This window comes from Aphelocoma coerulescens, chromosome 12, assembly GCF_041296385.1.
Source record: "Aphelocoma coerulescens isolate FSJ_1873_10779 chromosome 12, UR_Acoe_1.0, whole genome shotgun sequence".
NCBI lineage: Eukaryota > Metazoa > Chordata > Aves > Passeriformes > Corvidae > Aphelocoma > Aphelocoma coerulescens.
Window position 1 is genome coordinate 13,167,932 of NC_091026.1, and position 20,794 is coordinate 13,188,725.

General features: G+C 40.3%; 1 protein-coding gene across 7 annotated transcripts in view; it reads right to left on the reverse strand.

Annotated features, from left to right (window-relative positions):
- The window catches only part of FHIT (fragile histidine triad diadenosine triphosphatase), a 553,468-nt gene that overhangs the window by 39,945 nt on the left and 492,729 nt on the right, over positions 1–20,794 (reverse strand). The window lies entirely within an intron of this gene.

The window sequence follows — 20,794 nt, forward strand, 5'->3', positions numbered from 1 at the left end:
GAGTAATTATTCTTTAAAAAATCCGGGAGCATCAAGTTTGAATTAAAACTAATACAGATTTTTTTACTTGTGTTTCTGGACTACATGTGTCAGAAAAAACTCCCTCCAATCTGTGTCTTTGATCCAGTTACCAGTAATAGAAAACATTTTCCCAGAGAGATGCAAAAGAAAAACAGATTCATGAAGGCCTCTACTTGTTATTTATAGCTTTATGCAATTTTTATCTCATATCCTTCCTGTCCTTTAATTGAAAAGCAAAATTTATACCTAAGAGCAACAGTGCAATGAGAGATGGTGCCTGCAGATTGGATCTGAGTCTCTAAAGGGAACAGAGTCACATGAATGATGCAGTGTTCTAGTTTTGGTGTGCTCTTTGCTTTCTATTAATGATATAATGAGACAAAGACACAGGACCAGCAGCAGTAGGCTTAGGTAGTTCTTTCTTACCCTGTTTTAAAGTGCCAACTGTAGCAGACTCAATTCACACAGGCCAAGGAAAAATAGGACATCTTACTCTTTGGAAAATGTAAAATGAGACAGAAAATTCCTATTTTTAAACAAATATTAAAGGTTTATTTCTCTTGACAAGAACCTGGGATTAAAAAAATAGATTGCTTTGCCTTTTCATATCAGATAAAAAGTTTCAAATAGTCAATGACAATTTGTACTGGTTCTCCACTTACGGCTGGACTACCACCGAGCCTGTCTCGCATGAGCAAGGTCCTATTCATGTATTCTCTTAGTTGTCATATAATGAATTCTCATTACCAGTTGGAGCCTGTGCAGCCACATTAAAGTCCATTTATGTTCTGATATGTACATAGGCATCAATTCAGATTATATCCCTCTAATTGCACAAATTAATTGCTCTCTGATGAATTTTACAACACCTCGTTTCTAAGGGTTTCTCCTGAAAGTAGAGTGAAAAGGTCAACAACATGATCAAACACTACCCTGTTCAACATGCTTTGAAGATTATAATTATATCCAATTAGAAGTTTTTGCAATTATCACATACTGTAAGTTTTACATTCTAAGAACTAATAAGATCCTTTTGTATTTATTTACTCTGCCAAATGTGTGCACACACCACCCAACTGCAATTTTTGATGGATTGTTTCAGCTTACTGAGGAAAATGGGATGTCACTGTTATTTGCTATTTTTTCTTAGGCAAAGATCTCCTTCTGCCTGGAAGTTTACCCCCAGTGTCTGCAGCCTGACCAGGACTCTTGGGACAGAAGAAGAATACAAATGAGCTGATATTTAATGTCACAAATGTTGGTAGTACTTTATGCCTGTGTGCAATTTTTTCATGGAAACATGCTAATGTAAGGAGAAACTCCCCAGGTATTGGGTTCTCCATGATAATCACTGTACACAGCCTCTAAGCAAAGCAGAGGCACAAACCCAATGCATTTCCCAGTCTGGCAGAAGGCACATTTTTCTGATTCAGAAGGGTACAGATAACAGATTAGTATTCCAGGTACTGGTTGATTTTCAGCTCTTCTCGGAAAGCTACACATGCACTTGTACCCCAGAGAGCAATATAAGAGCAAGACCGTCAAACTTCATCTTTGCTGCAGACTAATTACAAAACCTAGAAGCCTAGTTTGCAAAACTGGGCTTCCTTTGCTGCCTATCCATACTATTTTATGTATCTTAACAGTATGGGGTTATTTTATTACGGTAACAGATACACTCAGTTTCTGGGTCTCTTCAAAACAGCAAAACAGGCCAGTGCCAGCAACACCATCGGGGGAAAAGCTGGCATTGTGCTAAGCTTTCCTCAAATTAATTGCCTGCTGAAACCACAACAACAATTAGTTTGTTGATTTGAATTTTATTCTCAATAGAAACACAAAAAGAAGAAAAGACTGAAAAAGCAAAAAGCAGTAATGATGAAATTGAGGTTTGTCAGTATCTCTCTATAATGCTCCAGTACAAACACACATGGCTGTGATTGAAAGCCCGTTGCTCTCAGGAAGATTTGATTACTTTCCAAACACAAGAAGGAAGCATCATTCCTCAAAAGCCTGTCTTCCAGAGTATACCTGGGGCTTTCACATCACCATTAATTTAGGGTAGCAACTCTCAACACAGCCTGTCCCACAGCAGCTTCATATCCAACTTCATTTAGAGAATGGCCCATCTCTGAGTTTCTCTGCTGGCCGAGTCTGCCCCAAACTGCCCAGAAAGCCAATGACTAATTTAATGAACAGATTTTAATATTCCTGAGCTGCCACCACATCAACCTTTTCACTGGACTGGATTCACACATTCCCTACAGAGCCATTTCTATATCTACTTGTACATACTCAGGCACGTTCTGTGCCAATTTGCTCATGGTCTTGGATGTAATATCTCTTTGGAGCACAAAGACCTCATTATAAATATAAATAACAATTAAAAGCTTTTTATCTCTCAAGGCAAATTTTCTTTGAACCTACATACATTTAGCATATATGTGGGTTCCATATCTCAGCTTGAAGAATTACAATCTTATTTACTGAGTGTTGGCAAAACTCTTTAGATTGGTTTATATTCCTAACATGCAAATCCAACAGAATGAAATCTCCTTTTGTGAGATCTATCTTCCTCACCATCAAGGGAAAGATGAGTCAGGTCTCTCACCAGAATTTTTTTGTTAAATCCTTCCTTATTCCCCCAGAAAATTCAGGAAAATTGAAATTTCATCCATTGCTTGGCTTCAACCAACTGTGACACAACTTCTAATTCACCTCGATATTTGAGAACTTCACAAGATGGCAAATTACTAAGAGGACCTCTAGGTCAGGCAGGTTAGGAGAAGTCGAACAGTCAATAGCAAGAAGGACAGCAGATGCAACACTATGTAAATTAGGAATTGTATTTAAGCCAACATATTGCATTATGCATGAAAAGGTGAGTAACAGCAAATAGTTTAAGAAATCTGTCTACAATTAATGAATCCTAAATAGCTTTATTAATGTAGGTCAAATTCCATCTTGTGGGAATTTGACATTTACTAATATGCTTCTCTGAATTATTCAAAGATATATTAAATATATACACAAAATTGTATTGAGTATGCTCTTCACAAAGGCTGCATTATATTTGTATTACAAAACCTATTGGGACTACTTAATTTCTAATCCAATAATCATCAATTAAACAATATTTAAATCATACTCTAATATATCTAAATCCAACTGTTATACAGAAGTCTGCAAAATATTATTTTATTTGTAGCCCGTAGCAGAATGTCATCACCCATCACAGAGCAGGTATTCAAATTCTGATTTTTGTTCTTGTAAAATATAAACCTAGTATCAATTCCCATTGTGAAGAAAAACTGTGATTATTAATTAAATTACAGTGCATTAAATTTACTTAACTTAAGTTCACCAGCTGGGAAAATTCTATGCCTCTGGGTTTAACAATAACTCCTAATCTTGCTGTTGCCTGTACCTAATTTTTTAACTTGTATTATAATTTTCTTTATTGGAATTTCATTAAAAATGGTAATGTCATTACTCCTGTTAATTCTCAAAACCAACACCATAATCCTGAATTTTAATTAGTAATTATAATTAATCATTATTCATTAATGAAATGTTTAGTTGCTAATTGTCTTTGAGCACCCCAGTCCCTAGGCTTATATGCATTTCACAACACATTTAATTTCTCACAGTTTCTGTTTAAGTGGAAGCATCACCTGACTCACTTTTAACACTTCCGTGAGGTGCAGCACTTCAGGGCTTTTATCCCCTACTCACACCGTCCAAATGGATGGCTCAGAGTCCTGATTAGTGCTTCATTAGGGAGACACAAATGCCTCAGGTATGCAGCAGGAGAGACAAAGGTATCTGCGAGGTAAATTTAGTTCATCCAGCACTCTTTCCACTCCCTTTGCTGTAACTGAAGCCGTAGATCTCAATTTTCCACCATCTCAAGGCCAAACAGGTCTGGGTTCATCCAGCTGACATTTGGCAACACAGGGAATGGCTGGAATGAGCACCTGTGCTGCCTTCGTTGGGGCAGTGAGTGCTGGAGGGTGCCAGGGTCTCCATGGGCACAGGCACCTGCACCCCTGACTGCAGGAGCTGGGGTTTCTGGAATTAGGTGCGGGGATCTCAGGGGACTTTGGTTAGATGCAAAGCTGTGCAGACACAGTGAAGATGTGATCTGCTTTTAGAAAACCTGGCTCCATCCTAGAATGGCTGTGGGGAGAAGTGTGCCAGTGTGGCATCCAGGATCCACACACATTGAATTTGGGGGCAGAGAATACAATGTGAAAAATTTTGAAACATGTAATTTATTGAATTATTCTTATAAAAATATGTACCAGCTCCCTTTTGGGATTAATTAAAACAGACACTGGATAGCCAACGGCTGGGATAACAGTCTTTTGATGTTTTCAGGCAGTTGGAGGGTACCAGAACCAAAGAATTTAAATGAAATTACTTCGTTTATATCTCTGTGCTCTAAGAAAACTAATCTTTCACTGGCTATGCTGGATTTGGGCAAATCCACAAGGGAATGGTCTGAACCACAAATCCCTCCAGCCCAGGACCTGTCTCCACGAGTGAGTAGTATCAGGTCCCAAGGAAAGCATAAAAGAACAGGTTGAGCATATGTTGATACTCTCCCAAACTCTTCTCCCACCCTGAATTTCCTGCATCAGGCTGCTTTTAGAAGTTACTCACAAAAGCCTAGAAATGATTAACAATTATTATATGTATACTAGAGACATGAATATAATGCATTAGACATGGTCCTAAATACAACAAAAGAAAGCCTTAGAGATGATGGTGATAACTATTTTTTGAAGCTGTGGGGCTGTATAACAACTGGCTCCCTGATGAACAGATATATCACTGCTAACACTAATATATTAACCTCTAATTTATAAATGGAACTCTGTATGGAGTGTAGCCAATTTGATCTGCAAAAGGGGCTGTGAATCTTACCAGGAATGACTGATATTCTGTGTCACCATTTCCTGAGTTAAGGTTCACAGGTTACTGACAGCCTGTGCAGCCCTTGCTGGAAACCTGATCTGGCCCACAGAGGCAAAACACCCTTTGGGTATTTTAAATTTAGTGCTCCATGACGAGTCTGCATGCTATCCCTAAGAAATTATAGGGACTGACAAATGGATGCTGGCCCAAAAGGCTGGAAAGCCAGAGTTGTGGGTTTATGCTGGCATTGAAGAGTATGCCAAGCCAACATTCAAATCCAACTCCTTAGAAAGTCAAAATCAGAATTAACCTTAAGTTATGGTGAAAATCTGATACTTTTATTTCTGCACAGATCTTATTCCAGTGGAAGTAAAACAACAGAAATAAATACCTAACATTTTTAAACCCATGTATTTTAGAACAATAAAATAGTATTCCCTTAATTTAAACAAGTTAAGTATCTGCTTATCTTGTGAATCCACACAGACACATACAGAGCATTCTCGGTGGGGGAATACTTCTGTAATTTATTTTTTGCTTATTTTACACTAACTGTTCTTAATCATTTGCAGTCTGTTACAACAAAGTACAAATGACATATTTTCTCCTTTTCAGAACATGAGTCTAGATATTTGATGGTTACCCATGAAAGGGTCAGCAAAAGTGTCTAGAAATACGAAGGGATTTATATATAAATAAGTGCTGGATTTTGAAAAGGGCACATTGTGCTCAGGGAGATACCTCACTCAGTTGGTTTTCAATTCCATTGGCACAAGTTAAAGTTGGAATATTTGTCGTAGGGATGAAGGTTTAGAATGGAAATCTCAGCCCCAATGCACTCAGGGACAAGAACTTTATGACGTACAGTAACAAAAACTAGACTTCCTACTGGTTCACCATCTGGATATTATCTAATTATTAATTAGGAGGCAGAGGACACGAAGGAAGCTCATTGTCTGTAAGGTGTGGTCTCCCCCCAGGAATATCTGACAACATACACTTCCAAACCCATGATGTTAGCAGACAAGGGCATCTACTTGAGATTTACACCATATTTTCTTGGCTGCACAGAAAATAAACATGCAGAAAGCCAAGAGGGTGTTTCTGAGCTCTGGTGGCTGAAGGATGACAGAACATTTCTACTTGCTGCACCTCTAAGAGCAACTGGGAAGCTGTGCTCTGTATAATGTTATGTCACTAATGTAGTACTTGATTCAGTGAGAGAAATTCTTAAAAGATCGTTTTGAAGCAGATGGGGGATCAATAGTTTCCTGTACAGTCTGTACTCTCTATAGACCAAATAGTATTCATACATCTGACGTTTAGCAGATGGTGTTTTTGCATTAATTTTCCGAACTACCAACTGTAGGATACTCTGTTTTCAGAAAACCAGTTGCCTTAAGGCTTGAATTTTTTAAAGTATTTCAAATGTTTTCATGTGTTGTAGGCACACCTCTTTCTCAGGTTCTCTCTCCCAAATGTGGCATTCTGATTTTGGATCTCAAAAAACCAAGTTGGCAACAGGCTCAGACGTGCAGGTTCACACCATGTTTGTAACAAACTGTGTATGACAGCAGCATCTCACTGGAGGACATTTGCTCCTCTCTGTCTGGACACAGAGCCATCCCCTCTGCCATTGCAGCACTTTGCTGCTTACAAGGAGGGAAACCAAACTGGTGGAAAGAACAATAAAACCATTCAACATTCTCACAAGATGCCAAGGACCATTTGTTTCTGTTTCAAATCAGTCCCCAAAGCCCACTCCACACTTGGAGCACCTGTTTTCATCTATCTGCATTTCTTTCCTGATTTAAATTATTTATGTAAACAAAAAAAAAAAAAAAAGAAGTTGAGGAATTATGAGAAGGCGTAATGCCTCTGAATATTAAAGAGACTGAATTCTCCTTTTTTGGCCTGCTGTTACAAGCAACACTGTTGAAAATTTAACTAGAGGTGTACATATATCAGGGCAGAAAAAGTTGCCTAGAAGTCACCATGTCATGGATCTTGAGTTCCCAAAGCACCCCCAAAAACTGAGATGCCTTTGATCCACACCAAAGGGGGAGTAAAAGAAAACTTCAAAGAAGAATTAAAATCTTCCTACTTTGCACCAGCTTTAGCTGCAGCCAGTGTGTATTATTTATCATCCTCACCTCACTTCTGCATTTCTCTAAGCATGCCGAAGTCATTCAATTTAGCTTTAGAGTTTGGTCAGCCTGCCAGGAAGGAGTAATCTTGCCTTCACCTTCCCCAGCCCTCTTCTGAACACAAATATAGTGTGACTGCTAATTTGTTGATTTATACAAGGTTTAATCCACTAGAGTAATAAAATATTAAAGGGATCTTTCTTCAGTAAATTTACAGCTAAATAAAATTGTAGCTCTCAAGACTTGCTAGAAACTAGAGTGACATTTTATTTGCTTGAAATCCATTTTCTGATTCAGTGAGGTGGACTGACAGGGGCAGCCTGCTTATTTAAACCACAGCATGCGCAGGGTGCTTGGGTGTAGTCTTTCTGAGGAAGGAAATGTGTTTTCTTATTTCACAGAGTAATGCAGCTAATTCATCTCATCTTTTATTGTTACTACTAAATAAGTGTAATGAAAGACTAGCTACTTTCTGATAAAATTGATGCAAAATAATTAAGAGAAAACCCTGAGTTAGTGCAAGACGGAAGCTTGTCCGACATTGGTTGAAAATGCACCCCGGGAAAACTTGAAATAAGACCCCTCCCTTCTCCTCCCAATTAACAGCTAATGGAGTCAGTATCCACGTCAACTCCAAAGTGAAGACAATGACGGAAATACCCAAAAGACCAGATAAAGGTGATTACGCTTCCTAGAGTGCTTATCAAAAAAAAAAAAAAAAAAAAAAAAAAAAAAATTCCCCTGTATCTTTCAGATTGGAGGGATATCAGAAATGGCATAGGAAAAAGAATTTTATTTTACAACCACCAATTTAATCTCAAGTGTTACCCTGCCCATTTTTATTTCCATGTTTTTAGGCTATTCCATTTTGCTTTCCTGAGTACGTTGCAGGAGGTCAAACAGAGGATTTTCATCCGTGAGCACTTAACACTGGAATTCCATTACACAGGGTTATACACAGCCCTGCTTAAAGGGAAAGAAAAGAAATATGGGGTTACATTTTCTTTTTTGACTAACAGAGGATGGGGAAATGCCCTCTGGATTTTAATTTCCCGATAACAAGTTGGACCATAGGACGTCACTTTTGAACTCCAGAAAGTCCCCTATATAAGTGCTCTGCATATATTTTGCAATTTTTCTACTGGAAACCTGCTTAGGCACTTGTCAGTTTTTTCAGGCAACAAAAATTCTGGGTAATAGGCATTTATGGAGATTCAGTCCCTTACTTAAATGCCTAAAAATAAGAATAAGAATGAGTCAAGTGCCTATATTAGATTTGTTGGAACAGATTATTCAAGAATATCAGAAAAATATTAGAGAAGGAACATTTAATATGCAGTTTATCAATGGGAAAACTAACAACTTCCCTTCTTAAAGATATTTATTCAACAGTCCATTTAAAATTACTATTTTAAATAAAATATGATATTCATATTAGAATAAAATCTTTTTATTGCAAGTATGTTTTAGTTTGAAATCAGAATTGATCCTCAGCATGGTTTGGAGGTCCTTATTGACAAAGTTAAAAAATAATTAAACATTTTAAATCGCTATGTGTGGTAGTGTGGCTTTGCTGATTTTCAGCCTACAAGACAGAACACTCAGTCCTTGCAAAGACCAATTAACAAGCAATGCCCAAAATCCTGTATTTTCTATGTAATTTTCAGAATCTGTCAGTTTCTGAATCCCCAAGCTTTGCAGCAGTATTGGGGCAGATATATTCAAATCTGTGTTGCTCAAGATATCTCTTTGATACAACAATACCACAGCAGAAAACAAAAAAACAAAAGGTTTGCTTTCTCTGAAATTTTTTTTGGAAGGGGATTAAAAAATTACCGTCTTTAGCTGCTCTTCTAATAGAAAGCCTGCATCAGAATAATAGGGAATAGAATAAGAGAATAATATCTCTTGCCTCTTCATCACAGAAACAAGAGCGTTTCCTTAAGGATACAGTGCTGTGGGTATGATCTGATTTACAGAGGAAATCACTCCAAACTTTACTGTAAGCTTTCAGAACTTGCTGCAGGTGCAGGTAAAGTGCATTTGCACACTTCTGCAGGCATGGAAAGCCCCAGCACTGTCCCTGTACAGCTCAACCGCAGCATTCCCAGAAGTGTTCCTGCTGGGAGCCCCATGGCCCTGCTGACCACACCCCCGGCCACACTGCTGGGGCACACTGATACTGCCCAGAACATTGAGCACTAGGAAATATTTAAGCACTCTCTCATCTCTGAGGCAGAATTGGCATTGTCTAATGAAAATCCACCTCACTTCTCACTCCATATTTATTTTTTATAATTTTTATTTCATCTCACTGTTGACCTTAGAGATCATTCAGTCCACCTCCTGCCATGGGCACAGACACCTTCCACATCAGGTTGCTCAGAGCCCCATCCAACCTGGCCTTGAACACTTCCAGGGATGGGGCATCCACAGCTTCTCTGGGCAACCGGTTCCAGTGTCTCACTGCCCTCACAGTAAATAACTTCTTTTTATTATCTATCTAATTCCTTTTGCAGTTTAAGGCCATTCCCCCTTGTCCTATCACTTCTAGCCCTTTGTAACAAGTCCATCTTTAGCTCTCTTGTAGCCCCTTTAGGTACTGAAAGACTGCTAGATCTCCTCAGAGCCTTCTCCAGGCTCACCAGATGTCTGGGGTTCATACAAATGTTTACACACAGCATTTAAAGCTCCTTGTTTCCTTCCATCATGAGATTTTTCTGTTCTCTTCCTGCACTCTGATGCTCCTGTAGATATTGCATGGGGAGCAGTGTATCAGCTGGTAAGTCAGCTGCAGCACTTCTTAAAACTGAGTTTCTCACTGCATTTTCTTCTGGTTTATCTTTAAAAATCTACAACATTTAGCAGTCATCCTCCTGCAGGTCTGCATACAGGCAGCTCCACTGCCTTTCATACCAGACTCAGTTTCACCATTCCTTTCCCTCTCAGAACTTGCCTCTTTCCAGAACGAATGTTCCTATAATCTCTTTTATTTCATTCTCCTAAACCTGCACAGGAACTTGCCATAGTTTCTGCAAACCTCAGCATAACAGGCATAGATCTGAATTCAGCTGCTGGCTAAACTCTGCCTTTTTGAGCCAAAAGCCCTGGGCCAGTGCCCCTCTGCTCTAGCCCTGATGAATCATTGCAGTCCGCTGCAGCTCCAAGTAACCCCAATTCCGCCCTTACATGATCCCATACACCTCCCAAATTTAGCCTTAAACTCATCTTCACTTAACATAATGCTGGTTCCTCCCCTGAGACACTCCAGCCACAGTTCTGCATGCAGGGGATGATACCTCATTCTATCAGACACTTCAGCTCTCCACACGGGTCTGCCACATGGCAAAGAATTGCCAATACATATTTTCAGCAGTGCTCAGCTGCTGAGGATCCTGAAACTCCGTAAAAATTTCAGGAATTCATCTGCAAATCGACATGACCTCCAAGCACTGCTTCTGCTATCAGTACTTTCATTGTGCTTTTCATTCAAACTGTGATTTATTTTTTCTCTTGGAGCCATCCTCTCCTACTCCTGGAGTCACAGCTAGCTCTGACACCATCTCCATCATGCTGCCCATCACCTATTTACAAACAATATTGCAGCAAAGATTGTTGGAACATCCAGCATTTGGGTGTTCTTGCAACAGAATTTATCCACCAAGAGAAAAACTTGATTTATATGTTGCAGACTTTACACGTTCAGTTCTATTTTGGCATTGCCTTCATACATTTAATATTCATTCCCTTCACTCTTATCCTGGCAGTTGTTGAGTTTATAAATCCTAATCTGTCTTTCTGGGATGGTGAGGTTGTATTGCACCTTGTGTGATTCTCTGTCTCTCTTGAGATTTGTACCATTTATTAACTGTTTTCAAAAACATGAGATTGGAGAAAAGCTTTAATCCAGGGACACGGATTAATCATGGTTATCAAAGCTCCATTTTAAAATGGATAGCAAGAAAGCATATACACACAGACTGCACTTAAAATTGAAACTGCATTATAAAATTCCTTTTCCCATTTATATATAAATTATGCATCTAAACAAAAATGTTAATAATTTATTAAGTTGCTCAGCTAACATCAGATCTTAATTAGTCTTTAGAATATCTGCAAAGGAATAATATGTTGATTAGAACATACAAATTTATTATTTGCCTTTTCAGCTCTTAGGACCAGGTGAAAATTTGGGGTTGGTTTTTAGGGGGAGTTTAGGTACCCCATTCACCATGCATACTTGATATTTTGTTGTTATTTTCTCTTACAGGCAAAAAAAAGGAAACAACAAAAAGAAATATTTGAACAAATTGAGAATTTTACTAGTAACAGTTTTTGGACATGCTTGGGACTTTCACTGTGAAACACATTCTGAGTGAATAAAGATTTACTGCCATGGAACTGGCTGTGAGGAAATAGTCTGGGGCAAAACAATACAGCTGCAACAGAAGGACCCCAGGTTCAACAACACTGGGGAAATAATGATGATGGAAAAAAGGCAGTGAGCTAAAAACTGGAAAAGTGTTTTGAAAGTCACTTCCTTTGCCTTCACAAACACAGTTAACCCAACAGTCCCACGCTCCTTCTTTGCTTTCTGACCAACAAGAGATGCCTTGGCTGCTTGCAATGGACCTTCTTTAATTTACATATCCCATATTTCTAACGGGTGCCTATTCAGCTTTGAGTCTTATTTGAGGGTGGAGAAGGCATTAAGTTAAATCCAAATATACAAATGTTATGCTTTGAAAGAACCAAGGCATGGTTCAATCAGGAAAGTTGAGAGCAGGCCTGCTCTTCTTATGGTTAGAAAGTTGAGCATGGGGCTAATAAATATGAGTACAGGGGCACTGACTGTGTCACTGCAATGTCACATCTTGGGAGCTCCAGCCACATGCTGCAGGAGGGTGACATGGCATCCAAAGGGACCACTGAGGTCTGTGGTCACCTGGGGATGATGGAGCACACAACAGTGTTGTGGATGGGCACAACGGGCCCTGCCAGCCTCGGAAAGGTCAGTGGCTGCTGGGAATTAATCCCCTAAGCTGTGACAGTGGGGATGTTGAGTGCCTCTAATGTTAATGGCTCAGGTAGGTGAGGCACTGGAGCCTGATCCTGCATCCCATCAGACACAGTCTAGTCCTGGATTCATTTTGCATTTTCATGTTGGCTCAGCTGGACCAGGTCCTTTCTGCTCCCCCTCCAAGTGCGATTGTGACTCTGGGAGCCTCAAGTCCATTTTCTGTTTTCCTCTTTGCAGTCAGTCCTGCAAGTCTTCCCCCCTTGGAAGCAGCTTCTCTCACAACATCCAGAAATACATGTGGGGTTTTGTTTTTTTTTTAACTTTGTACATCTAAGGCATTTCTGTGGACTTGTGAATTGTGTTCTTCAGTACAAAGAAAGTCCTTCTTGGTGAACTGTAAGAGCTTTTGTCTCCCAGCCCTGCTTCACCCACTACTGGTACTGTTGCACTTTCAGAGATTAATTTTTCATCCTCTGCTTTCAGTACTTTTTTCCCCACAAGTTTTGAAAAGACATAACTATGGAAAGCTTCTAGATACTGCTCTGCCAGTTTAAAGATATATATCATCTCTTTAGTGCCTGACTTTCTTCCCAAGATGTGAAAATTATAGAAACACCCCCCACGCCCCTCAATAACCAACCATGTTCCGCTGTTGAAGAATATGTATGTGTACACACAGAAATACATCTGGAAGTGAGGAAATGAGCTGCACTCATAGTGTGTGAGGATGAAGTTTTCTAAACTAAATTCTCTTTGACGGAAGAAGTTCTGCTTCAGAGAAAAAAAAGTAACAGTAACTGTTAACACAAAGCTGTCAGGATTTCCATGCAAATTATGAAAGAGGAAGAGCAACCACTAGCATCCAAATGAGAGAAAACTGCCAGCCTTCATCATCTACAAACTTCTGGATTTGAAGGTTTTGCTAGGAAGTTTCAAAACAACTAATACATCCCCTTGCCAGCGTCCACCTTTTTTCATAATGTCCAGCTTCATGAATAAACATTCTGAAGCCATGAGATACCAATCATCCAGTGAGCAGAGTCCTGTGACTTTACTGAGCTCCCCCATTACAGTGAAATTCAGATGCAGTCTAACACTAGAGGACCTCGGCCCTCAGGAAAAAAAAAAAAGTACATATCTTCCCTCAAATTACAGAAAAGATAGGATATCTGCCTCATCAAACAGCACAGAGATCCTAGAGGCTGAGTTATTGCAGTTAATGAGGCAGTCTCAGAGCAAGTACCCTAACCTAAGAGGTCAGCAATTGAAAATGTGCCTGTAATTTGCAAAGTTCTTAATTTAATGTTTCAATTAAAACCCCTCCCTTGCATGTCTCTTTCAGATCAGGGCACCTTGATCTCCTCAGAGGACAAACACGTGGCACCTCTGTCGTACATGAGCAGGTCCCTCATGAGGCACTGGCCGTGCCAGCCTAGGAGGGGAAATCTGGACCTGGGAAAAACTCAACTGCAAGCACATTCTTGAAAAGAGAACTGTCCTTGCCAGTGTTGACAAATGTCTGACTGAAAAGTTCCCCTGGGAGGCTGCTTTGTTTCTTCTCCCAGGCTTAATGGAGGTTATTAACAAAAAGCAGTTTTTGTGGCTTTTGTCCCTAGATTTAATGTTTGCTTCCCTCACAGCACTTGGTATCCGAGGGTCAGGGACTCCCTGACAAGCCCAGTCACAAAGTCTCTGCTACAGAACAACCCTAAACGAGCAGACAGCATTTTGGGAATCAGTCTGTAATTTGGGGGGCTTGTTTTCTCTCTTGCCAAAGCTGAAGGAGAGTGAGACCCCAGCGTGGCCATCCCCAGCACTCTGCCAAAGCTGCTCAGCTCCTCAGGGTGACGAATGTGAGCCCTCACCGACATGGGAGTCACATCCATCCACCACTGCCACTTGCAAAGCCAGGAGATCCAGCACATCTCCAAAACTGTTCCCACCCTTCACAGCTCAATAATGCATCACATCATTCTATCATTTGTATCAATTTTACCTTTACTTCAGAATTTTACCACTGGTCCCGTCCTGCCCTTTCTTTGGAGGAACAGTGAATAAACATCTCCTACCCACCCTCTCCATGTTGTCCTGTGATTTTTAGAGATCTGTTTCTTTTTTTTCTCTTTTCTAGCCAGAGGACCTTAACCTCTTCAGTCTGCCTTCCCAGGGAAGTCATGCAGATTCTCCTAAAGCTGTCTGGTTTAATGGATTCCACTGAAATTTCCCTAAATTCAAAAAATTCAATGCTATATGGAAGCCAAATATAATAAATGCCATATGCCCAAGAGGAAGTTTTGTTTGTAGAAAACTGTGTGTTCTGGGAAGAAAAGGGAAAGAAGATTACAATGGATGCTGCATTTCAACATATCAAAAATGTCTCTGATTTCTTCTGCAATTTCCCATCTTTGTTGTGTCCCAAACACAGCACAGTAATTCTCTAGTTCTTCTACAGTTCAAACTAATATCTCCACAGCCCTTTTTTAATTAGCAAGAATATTTTTTTCAAAAACTATCGCAGCTTACAAGGTTACAATGAAATTAGCACTTGTGCAACTATCATTTCACCAAAATAAATGCTCTGACCAGAAACTACACTTTAGGTAAAGACAGAATCTCATTTGCAGTCCTGGTTTGGGACAGAGCAGTTATATTTTAAACCATTTCTGATTAAATTTTCTTGCTAGATTTAGATGATAAAAAAAAATACATTTTTAAAATTAATTTGGAGGGATGGAACAGCTAAGATTAAAATTCAGGGTTAGGCACATACCTATGACTGATTATAATTTACACCTCCAAATTGTTTCAATAAATATGTAATGCTAAAAGAGGGATACTGTTGCTGGGCATTTAATTTTTGTATATATTGAGTAAGTTATTTAAATTATTTACTTAAATTTTTAGCAGCTCAGCTATATCTTGTGCATACATTCTTTCAAATCCCAATCTTTTATAAGAAGAAGTGTGTCTAAAGATTCTGGAAACATCCACATAAAAATCAGGGACAGGAGGAGGTTTGAGGACAGCAAGTCTGATTTTAGGCATCTAATTCAAGTGACATGTCCCAGCACCCCTTCCCCTGCCATCAGGACAAGCTGAGGTCCCTGTGACTGAGAAGGGCATGTACCCACCTTGGACAGATCTGCATGGATTAGTACAAATATAACACATCACTGAGCCCTGTGAAACACTCAGAGACAAATAAATGAGAAACAAGTATAAAGATGAAACTGAGCCTCTTGCTTATTTGGTCCCTCATTTTGTTAATTAATCTTTTGCTTTGCAGTCGTGCCAGCTCTTCCATCCCACAGGAAGGATGGGAACTTGGAGCGAGCACATCCCACACTGTGCTCCAGGGAAACCGCAGTGAGCCAACCTCAGAGCCAGATCCTCCAGGCAGGACCCTTGCCCCACTGCCATAGGAATTGCTGCAGCTCCAAAATTATTTCAGAAGAGCGTTAAGAGAGCTCATTTTACCTTGGAGCACTATTAGGAGGTCACGATGCCATTGACTTCGTTTGCTGGGGAGAGTGGATTAATTGCCTTTGTTAAGTTATCATTACTGAGGAAAAAACATTACTCTCACTGGGAGTATTTCCCTCAGGCACCACCAAGTTATCTTACAATCTCCTAACTTGTTCATTTACTGGTAGAAACTTCATCATTTCCCCCTAATTTATATACACCCATATATATTATATATATATTCCAGACCCGTGACAGATATCTTGTCCAATATCTTGCAGCCCATCAGGGTTAGTAACAGGAGCTTTAAGCCATGGAAAACTACAAATCTCATTTTCCCAGCAGAATATGGCTTTATTTCTAGTCTTGAAAGGCCATGAAATGACAGGCTATAAATTGCATGTTTTAATATCTATCTATAGGCACTTCTATGGTGCACATCTATGTATAAAAAAAACTTCCTGATTTCTAAAGTTCTAAAATATATTACTGTCCTCTACTTTCAAGGTCTTTTTTGAGGAAGTCACAGATTAAAGGAGCCATGGTTTGCAAATGGCAGGGATCCATATGTCATGGATAAGTTAATGCCAAAGTACCAAACTGCTGCCTCTGGACACTACATTCTGTTACAGACATTATCCACACCAGCATCATTTTCAGATTAATTATCCCATTAATATCCAAGGAAGCGTTTCCTGGCAGGCTGTGTCTCTGCATCTCCAGCAAACCCTGTTTGCTCCAGCTTTGTACACACAGCATTGACCTGCGGTAGGGAAGACTCCAGATATCAACCAAAACACTGAGCAAATTTTCTTCCTGAAATCAATATCTGTGCTATGTCTCAGGAGTTTCTCTTGGACTGGGGATCATGCAAGGCAGAGTAGAGCTGGAGAAGCAGAAACTGTGTGGGTACTGTCAGAGCTGTGAGGAGCAGGCAGTTCCTTCTGGCAGGAGTTGCCTTCAAGCGCCTTCTTGCAACACTGGAGTCCTGCTGCCCATGAAGAGAGCTCTTCCTGAGTCCCAAGGCTGGAGTACCAGGGATAAGCTATGTGGAGACCTCCAGAGATGGAGCATCAGCCCAGCTGGGCTGCATGTTCCCACCTCCATTCCCTTGGGCAGCACCACCAGAAGCAACCCCACAAAAGAAGCCATTGCACTTCCAGAGAGGGGAGCTTCAGCCATTGCAGGAAGTCTAAAACCATCAGAGATGAGGCTGACTCTAATGTCAGCTAATGAGAGCTGGGGACTGGGCTTATTCCTCTCTGCCTCACCAGGGGAACTGTTCCAGACCTGTGGTTGTGACCAAAGCAAGGGGCAGCAGCAGTGCTTGGCAGGACCCTGCACACAAGACAATGACAGATGCAGAGCAGATATGAGGACTTCAGATGACATCTTTTCTCCCATTTTTTTTTATGTTGGCACAGGCCTGAGCAAAATGCTTAATGCTGGTACACGCAGCTACCACAACATAAGATTTATGATTATTTTCATAACATAGTCCTTGTCAGGTATTTTTGATTTGATTTTGGTTGGATCATCTATTGCAATGCCAATAATGTTTCACAGTTTTTTAGGATGCAATACAGTCAAGACTGGTGGAAAGCAGAGACAGATCCACTTAAATACAATTTGTTAGCATCCTCAACTCTAGGAGCTGCTCCCTAGGGGCAGCAAAGTTTGCAATGCTGTACAAAGGAGTTTCTTAATATCTTTTTTTTTCGTAGACAGCTACTTCCATTAATTATTTGAATAAGATTTAAGTGAGATGAAAGGCTGTGCTCTGCCTTTGATGTGAACACATAACTCTCATTAACATTTTATATTAATGGGAGCTGGGCACACACAGTGGGAAGAATAGATCCCCTCTTATTTTAAGCTAAAGCTTTGCCTCTTTTCTCTACTGTTTCTTTCACCTCTAATAACTAACCCAAGGTTGTAACAGCTGCACAGATGCCTTAGTCATGGTGACAGCCACAACACACCCTTGCAGTGATGGGAAGCATTTGCCAGCCCCCAGTACAGAGGTGGCAGAGTGACTTCCACTGAAGTTTCAGCTCTTGAGTAACATCCTCAGGAACTTACTGTGGGAATCACATTTTGCCTGGCTGACCCCTGCCCCACTATATATCCCTTGCTGGAAAGTTTAGGTATTTAGGCTTTTTCTCCTGGAGACCTCTTTGTTAAAGTTAGGTACAAGCTGCCCATAAGAACCTTAGGAAGCATTTATCTCCCATGAAGACCTTACCCACAGGAGGATATTGGGCTATGAACATGACAGGGAAATTTTCTGAGTGAGAAAGCAACATCAGGAAAAATATTTAGTCTAGAAAAAGATACATTGCAATGGTATAACTATGGCAATGCAAGTATTTTACTACACTACAGCTGACAGACCTACAGGTGTGGACATGCTTTTGATCTGAGACATGCATGAGGTTTTAGGGAAAAATTAAAGGGTATAAGCACAGGAAAAATGATATTACCTGCATAAGAAGGGCAGCCAGCTCAGGAATTTGGCCAAGCCTTAAGCAAGATCCAGCTTGCTCCTAACAAAAATACGTTTTCTCATTGCATATCTATTCTCCTGGTTTAGATAAGGAGATTGTGTTTCTTTCACTGAAATACCATGTGAGCAAATTAATGAAGCTACCAGAAATGTAACTTTTTCATTTCCAGACTATATCATTTTAACTGTCCTGATTTTATGGTGCATTAATGTTGTTGTTGGCATTTATATGGCATATTAATTACATTCACTCAGTTATTTTCTCTGCTAAACTTAAAAGGTCATATCCTTTGTGTACACTTTTCTATATGGAAATTTGATTTCCTTAGCTCACCAAATAGAAGCTAAATCAATGAAATAATGTATTTTCTATGAAACGAGTAAATAGTATTCTGTGAAAGGACAGTTAATCTACAGGCTTGTTGTGAATGTATGAGCAATGGAATTAGTGTTTTATTCTATTTCCTGCAGCAGAGGAGCTGTGCAGCTCCTGTACACCACACACATTCTGCCAGTGCCAAGAATGCTTATTCCTGAAAGAGAAAAAAATGAGGGAGTGTACACAGCTTTCTGTATGCACAGTATAGAAATACTTTCCCCAAGAAGATGGCAGCATAGAAGACATCTGATATACTACAGGCTATTAAGTTGTCACTACGTCTATACTGTATATCTTCCCTTGAGTACAATTCTTAGATGTTGACTTAAAAAAAAAAAAAGGTTATATTTTACCCCCAAAAAATTTCCTGCAAAAATGAAGATCAATGGGGTGAATGGAGAAGTGCAAATATCATCTAGTGGAAAAAGCAGTCAATGCATAAAAGTTTTTGACAACAGCTTGGGCTATACAATGATTTTACTCAGAGATGAGGCCATTTCATCATGAGAAGTTTTTATACCAGAAAAATAGTCAATGTGCTAGGGACCTGCTATACAGTATTTCTCACAGATTTCCTTTGTCCCACAAGCTGACATGTAGGGCACTAGTATGAATTGCAATGATAATGTGCTTTTTGATTCTCAAATTTCAGAAGATGCGTGATCAATAGTTCTTTGCTCCTGTGCTTGGGTTTATGTAGGGAGTTCTCAAGAGAGAAGAGGCCCTGCAGTCTGGGTACTAGGTCCTGGGAGGAATGACCCCCTGAAACCCATAGAAATTGTTCCTGAGAGAAGCAGGTGAGGGCTGCTGGCAGCTCCTATCGGATGTCAGACCTGTGAGCACAAACACTCTGCCCAGGTCACGGGACGTGTGTGTGCCCCCAATCCTACAGCTACAGAAATTGCTCTCATCTACACAGGGAGGCATTACATCTCAGCCACAGGATGGACAAGAAAATGACAGAAATGCACAGGACAGCAGCAGCAGGGCCAGGGGACAGCATGCAGAGCTGTGATGGGACAGCGCCAGCACCTCGTGCAGAGCCAGGCTGCCTCTGCCTCCCTGCCCTTCATATAGGCACTGACATTCTTAGACCCTCCAGGATCTGGGATCTGCCCTACCACAAATAACCAATACTGCATCATAAACTGGTTACATCACAGTGTAATAACACTACTGATGCTTGAGTGGAAGCTGAGGCTAAGAGCTAAGTAAGTTACTCAGAGACCCGATCCACCAACTGCAATGAGACTTTGTACTATTTAGGTGTCTGACTTGAGACAAAACCTGAAAAACACTTTTTCTGGATTTTCAGTGGCTGAATTTCCACCAGCCATAAAATATTACACTACTGCCTGGTGCTTTGCAAAAGGCACTAATGCAGCTGGCACTTACAGCTATTACTGTTACTGCAGTTGTGCACTGCTCAGTGCAGCTGCTGGGTCTCACTGGGACGTGCTCAGTACAAAAGCCCTGAATAAAGGTGCCCTAGGGCTGTTTGTTGGGTGACCACTCCCCACTATACACTATTTTTCAGGCAGTTTCAGCTCCCAGCACTGTCACTTTGTGAGGGGCAGGTACACATGGAGGGGTGTCTAAGGTGTAAGGCTGGTGAATTAAGGTCTTTAAGTTTTAGCTCCTTTTTTTTGGGGGGGGGGAGGACCCATATTCCTACCAAAATAGCACCCATCTTGCAAGGTGGCAAATTGCATTTTTTCACCCCAAAGATGGGGAAGTCAGGAAGGAAAATTAATACCACAAACTTAGTTTTCCTCAGGTCATATCTGACCTTATGACAGGCTGAGTGATTTTTTTTTTAATTTCTGCTAAAATAAGGAGAGATTTAAGGCTGCAATTAAACCCCAAATATAAATTAGAAAAGTAAATACAAAATAATGACATATTTACTAAAACCTAGGCAAGCACACTGAGCTACAGCATTCCTTCAGCATCTTGGGCTTTTTAAATATATAACCTTCGGAGAGGGTGGTTCCATACTATCACAACAAATATCTTGAAGGGCAGGGAACTGCCAGCAGTGGCAACAGCAATATATGAAATTGCTTCTCAATTCTCTGTATCTCCAGTATGCCAGCAACTGTAAATCTAGCAATGTAAAAGCAGTCTGAACCCGCTGGGCTCCAGTTGTGCTCATTGTAGTGTGGAATGGCCAGAAACTAGAAGTGAATATATAACCTAGTGACCATGCTTGTGCCAGGCTCCACTTCAAGTAACTGGGGCTCTCAGAAAAATTTGGGGAAAAGATGATTGCCTGTAATGGATCTATCTGCTCCTTTTCGTTCATTTTGCACTAGGAATTTATGTTTTGCTGTGAG